General features: G+C 41.8%; 1 long non-coding RNA gene across 1 annotated transcript; it reads left to right on the forward strand.

Annotated features, from left to right (window-relative positions):
* The first annotated feature begins 531 nt into the window (after positions 1-531).
* LOC142465746 (uncharacterized) lies at positions 532-2,684 on the forward strand. Its single transcript, XR_012787965.1, has 2 exons — positions 532-853; positions 2,451-2,684. It is a non-coding gene; the product is annotated as an uncharacterized LOC142465746 (long non-coding RNA).
* The last annotated feature ends 3,739 nt before the right edge of the window (positions 2,685-6,423 follow it).

Genomic DNA, 6,423 nt, shown 5'->3' on the forward strand with positions numbered 1-6,423 from the left:
TTGTTTCAATACAATTACTTTTGGATTACCTCTTGCAGTTTGCTGTCTGCTTTACTGGTCTTTGGGCTGGTTAAGTTGCTGTGTGGATTTCTATGGGACTAGCATCTGCTGCTTTATGCTGTAAATTAGTGTGCTGACTGGCTTTGTGTGGATTATATATATATAGATAGATAGATAGACACACAGGTAGATAGGTACATACACACACATTCCCAGTAAGCTCAAACCCCACCACATTATATATATACAATGTGGTGGGGTTTGAGCTTACTGGGAATGTGTGTGTATGTACCTATCTACCTATCTACCTATCTACCTATCTATCTATCTATCTATCCCTACAGTATCACTGTGTATCTATCTATCCTTGTGTATTTATCTATCTATGTGTACCTATCTATCTCTGAGTATCTATCTAATCTATCTATCTCTTTGTACCTATCTCTGTGTATCTATCTATCTCTGTGTATCTATGTATCCATGATCATCATGCCCTGCTCGGTGTACATTGTCTCTTATATGAATAAAGTTTTATGAATATAATACTTTCCCCTCTATGCGGTTCAGCCCTCGCTCTGGCTTTCAGAATGCCATCTGTGAGGTAGCAACCTTGTTTCCCTGCTGCCGGCTTCAGCCTTCGTCACGTGTCGGGGGTGTGTGCGCTGACTGGGTATATAAATCGCGGCACATGTCCCGCCCCCTTTTAGTCTGACCTTGCTGCTGGAGGTGACACATTATGTCTTCTGTTCTTACACGTGTGCTCCGGCTCCCGGGGCTGGCGCGGGCCGCCACAACCGCCGCTTCCAAGAGGGGTATCACTTCCAAACCTGCCCGGAACCCCATGAGCACCGGGGTGAGACGGCAGACTCATATATATATATATATATCTCACATATACATTTGTATACTGCGCACATTACTGTATGTAATATACAGGTTGATATATAATGCATATGTATAGTACAATAATTCGTACATATGCATCTAGATATAATACTCTAATTGGTTCATATACAACGTGTATATTGTATGTATATCAGTACGTACAGTAAAACAAAGTATAGTACATAACACACATTATGTAATAAGATTAGTATACAGGGAGTGTATATATGTACGAGAGGATCCCCTGGGAACAGTAACACGGGTTAAGTAAAGATTGTGTATTTATATTGAGTGCCTATTCTATATACAGTAGTGCTCTTTATGGTACACAGGGGTGTTGTATAAGCACCAACATTACTTATCTTACCTATAGGAGTGGTGCCTCTGATCGTTTGTGTATATAGCAAACTTGTGAGCACATTCACATGTCTTGGGCAGATATGTGTGTATGTATGTGTATATGTGTATATATATATATGTTTGTGTGTACACAGTACAATTGGTACGTGTGTGTGTGTGTGTGTGTATATATGTATTTTTTTTATTTATTGGTGGGTGTGGTCTGTCAATTGGTACGTGTGTGTGTGTGTGTGTGTGTGTGTGTGTGTGTGTGTGTGTGTGTGTGTGTGTGTGTGTGTGTGTGTGTACAGTAAGCAGGGAGGAGACATGCACACCAAAAAGCAATGCAAACACATTAATGCAAAAAGTCATTTTAATGACTTAACAGTCATAGCGATCCAACGTTTCAGTGCAAGCACCTTCATCAGAGATGTGTATACAGTACAATTGGTGCATATGGTGTGTATGTATATACACACGTTGATACGTGTGTGATCATATCGTTACATACTGCGTGTATATAATCATACTGTTGGTGTAGTTTGTAAGTAATTGGTATTGGCACAGGGTTTATAAGATGAATAGGAAGGCGGCTCTCCAGGTGTAACCAAGGTGAAGTGAGCGGATAAAAGCGACACTGGCAGGAATCGGCCGGTACTGAATGATTCCATTCAAGGTAGAGGCTGTTTAACCAGCGAGCCGGATATATAACTCGTACGCCCCTATCCTCACCAGCCATCTCCATACTAATTATCTAGGAGAAAATCATTGCTAGCTGACGAGGGAGGTTATAGAGTCGGGTATATAGACACTTCCTGAACTCAAACCATCAACGTTTTGATCTGAGAAAGGTATCTGGAGAGAGCCCTGAGGGTGAACTGAAACGTTAGTCATTTACATTGAATTATTCCCCACTAGTAGTCTTGTGGGCGGTTGCCATTTTATTTAAAAAAAAATATAGTTTTAACAGGAAGTAATATGTTGAGTTACTGCTTGTTTTTAAGTCTGTACTGGTCACAGTTATGGTGCCAATACATGGTAACATTAAATGAACAGAAGTTATACATTGCTGTGTTTATATATAGATTACATAGGTATGTGTCTTATGTGATGTAGATCTATAAACTGTGTACACACGGTTATGGGTGAGAGGGAGTGATGAGTGGGGTGACAGGAGAGCTAGAAATCCCCCACAAGCTGACTTGTTCTCTCTCCCTCCCCTTCAGGAAGCCCTGGTCGGGTTCTCTGCGTTTGTGGTCTGTTTTATGATCCCGTCTGGATGGGTACTCTCCAACATGGAGTCGTATAAGAAGAGGGACTGATGCTGCCTGGTTGCCGCTCCCTGCTACATTCCTCCGGCGTCATGTGACTGCAGGCTCCTCCCCGCGTGCTGCGCAGGTCCTGCCACTGCGCCGGCTTCTTGTATTATCAGCCTGTTACATTAAAAGTTGTTTACACTCCTCCAGTCCATTATCTTCAACTTCGTCATATTCAATCTTAGGATGCTACGGTCATTAATTCCTCCAAATAAATGTCATATTTGTTAATATTCCCCTCTTCATTTTTTTTTTTTTTTCTTCCTTCATTTAATTTTGCTCTTAACTTGACTAAATATTCCTTTTAATTGATGGAATATTCATTGATGCTCTAACATCCTTCGTTACTGAGCGCTTAATGACAAAGCAGTATGTTTGTTGGGGATTTATTTCAAGTAAATTAACATTATTTAAATACCAAAATGAAACAGTATTGCTGTAACAGAATGACATTGCAGGAAAATAATTATTTGTTGGGAAAATATAATTGTAACAGAAATATTACATATCTGTACGTTGTGCAGCGTGAATTTATTTACATTTTCTGTGTCCTGTGTAATCATGCTAGTCTGAGAAATATTGTACTCTTTCTGTTAATGACCATAGTGCAATTAGTATAAACAAACACGAGGCAATGTGGTAAACAATATATACAGTATCTAGCTGAATATTATGTGGGATGAGATGTGACGCGTGTACAATGGATTATTTCACTTAATGCCAAGGTGTTACCCCAGGTAAGCAGATGGATAAAATAACAGAACTTCTCGGGTAATTAGTAGGTAGTTTTATTTCACGGTGTAGAAATAAATAAGTGGTAAGTGGAATTCGCAGGACCCGGGAAGAATAAATCTTTACTTTATACAGTAAGTTGTCCCTGAGCGGTTGAAAGGATCTTTTTTTTTTTACGAAACATTGGTAACATGCGTCTACATACAAATAACGTGCATAAGACTGCGTGTATATTATACTTATATTGTTAACGTATTTGTATACATGGTTATTGGTGTAAGCCAACGTTCCATTTGGTCTCCCCGTGCTGTCGCCTTTACACAGCCTCCTGCAATCTGCTGCTTTCTCAAGAAGAACTGTTGGCAGCACCATGTTTCAGGGGGCGCAGGCACTGGATTAAGGGAGGTTGTACCCTCTGAAACAGAGCGCTTGCGTATATTTCGATGCCATTCCTGTCGTGCTGCTACTTTTTTTTTTTTTATATATCTTGCGTATAGGTGGTGAGTATTATGTGTCAAAGTTGTACTAATGCTATTACCAGTGTGTTGCAATGGAACTGCAGCTTTGATACATATACACCAAGATTAGCGCCACACGTATTTATACACACAAGATTAGTGCCTTCACACTCCAGTGTGTGTACACGTGCGTGCGCACACACACGTATTTATATACACACAAGATTAGTGCCTTCACACTCCAGTGTGTGTACACTTGCGTGCGCACACACACACACGTATTTATACACACACAAGATTAGTGCCTTCACACTCCAGTGTGTGTGTGTACACACGTATTTATACACACAACAAGATTTAGCGCATTCACACTTTAGAGCGCTGCTCCAGTAATAAAGGGAATGAAAAGTGACGCCTCATATATGGTCATGTCAGTGACTTGAAAGGCAGCAAGAAATGCCTGTCTGCAGTGACTCAAAGATGGGGCATAGGATCAGTTCCTCAGGTGGTCACCGCAGAGGGTAGAGTACAGCTGTGCGTCCGCACACACAATGTTCCCAGCACCAGAGTATGGGGTACAAGATAAAGGAAGGTCAGATCACTAGTATTTCACTGTATGCCACCGGCAGATGCCAGCTCAGAACGGCATTGTCCCTAGGTGTCTCATCGCTAACTGGTTCATACATCTGAGAGCGGTTACAGCTGCAAAAGCGCCCCTGCTATGTAAACCGTTAAAGCAGGGATGCTCAAGAACCCCCTCCCCGCCACAGGTCAGATTTTCAGGATATCCTTGCTTCAGCACAGGTGGCTCAGTCTTTGAGGGAGCTACCTATGCTGCAGCAGGCTCTTTGATTGAGCCACCTATGCTGAAGCAGGGATATCCTAAAAACGACCTGTTGCGGGGGTCTTGACTGGAGTTGAGTATTATTAATAGTAGTATGTGGCATAGAAAGGGGGAAAGATGCAAAAAAAGCCCCACGAGTGGTGGCAACAGAGAATAAAAAACCCCACAAGATCCCATTGCTCCAGGGTGTCTCGTCCGGAGACCTACAGATCATTTATATATCTCATGTTTAACGCTGTGATGAGGCAAGTGATGCACTCCCAGCATTTCCTAACACCTGGTTTGGGGGGTAAGGAAGGTGTATTTATCAACTGGCTCGGTAAGGACCCACATGTCCACTTCTCCCACTTTTGAAATTCAGTGTGTTGTATGTGTGCGTTGTATGTGTGCGTTGTGTGTGTGTGTGTTGTGTGTGTCTACGGTCGGCAAGACAAATGTCCCAGTGTTTCATCGCAGAATTCTTTATAGTTATAGATATCGTAGAGCAGGGCGCTCAACTCCAGTTCTCAAGACCCCAACAGGTCAGGTTTTAAGGACTTCTCTGCTTCAGCACAGGCGGCTTAGTCAAAGACTGCATCACCTGTGCTGAAGCAGGGACTGTTTGAGCCCCCTGTGCTGAGGGATATCCTTAAAACCTGACCGGTTGGTGGGGTTGAGTACCCCTGTCGGTAAGAGCTAGTACTAATATTGTGTGTTATTAGGACTTCGGCAAGTCCGAGTGATTCAATGTTGTAGCTTCTGCAATACATCCATGAATTACCAAAGGTTTTATAACCGCTCTGTAAATATTTCCAGACCATCGTGGTGAGCTTTGTCCCTGGAGAGAAGGTCGTTATCCTTGTGACAAACCATCTGGGAGAAGGAAGACTCCTGTTCAGTGATAGTGGGCTGAACCTGTGTGAGGTGGTGTTTGCGTCAGTAAGTTTATGATAAATACAGGCGTTAATGGCTTTGTTGACCTGTGTATGCAATCTCCAAGCCAAGTCCCTTTAATTTTAGTCCGAGTTGGTTAAGCATTCAACGTGTCAATAAACTATCAAAGATAGATAGAACCCCCTCCCCCGAACACCCATGATCCCTCCCCCCTACCCTTACCCCTTCCTAAAGTCTCTCCAAAAAGAAACATTCACCCACCTCACTGATCCAATCGCCCCCACTGTTGGATTCATCACCATGCCACTGACAAGACAGAGACCTACCAAGCAAGACCTCAATGCACTTAACCCATAGCCAACCATAATGTTCCCACCGCTGCCCACCACAGACATTTTAACAATTACTCTATTGAATCTTTACTGAAATGTTCCATATGTAACCCCACCATTATTTTACTAACTATTATTTATTTATAAAAATGTTTTACCAGGAAGTAATACATTGAGAGTTACCTCTCGTTTTCAAGTATGTCCTGGGCACAGAGTTATGATGACAAATACATGGTTACATGAAATGAACAGGGTTATACATTATATGCAAAACATTGCATGCACAGTAAGATAATATGTTATAGGCGTATGTAACAGTTACAGACCAGATTAAAATGTGAGACCGCTTTAGTTTTGAAAAAACGTGGATTGGTGGCGGCTGTGAGTCTCCGGTAGATTGTTCCAGTTGGGGGTGCAGCGGGCGCTATATAAATGTTGTTATATATATATTGTTCAGGTCCTGTCCCTAGACAAACCAGGTCACCTATGTATCTGTTGTATCAAGCACCATATTGTAGAAATTCAGGAATATTGAGAATGTGTGTAGATTGACAGGTGAGTATATATACATTATAGTGCAGAATAAATGAGTTCTTCAGTATTAGGTGATACCTTTTTTATTTGGACTAACAATTGATATCATA

This window comes from Ascaphus truei, chromosome 14, assembly GCF_040206685.1.
Source record: "Ascaphus truei isolate aAscTru1 chromosome 14, aAscTru1.hap1, whole genome shotgun sequence".
Taxonomy (NCBI): Eukaryota; Metazoa; Chordata; class Amphibia; order Anura; family Ascaphidae; genus Ascaphus; species Ascaphus truei.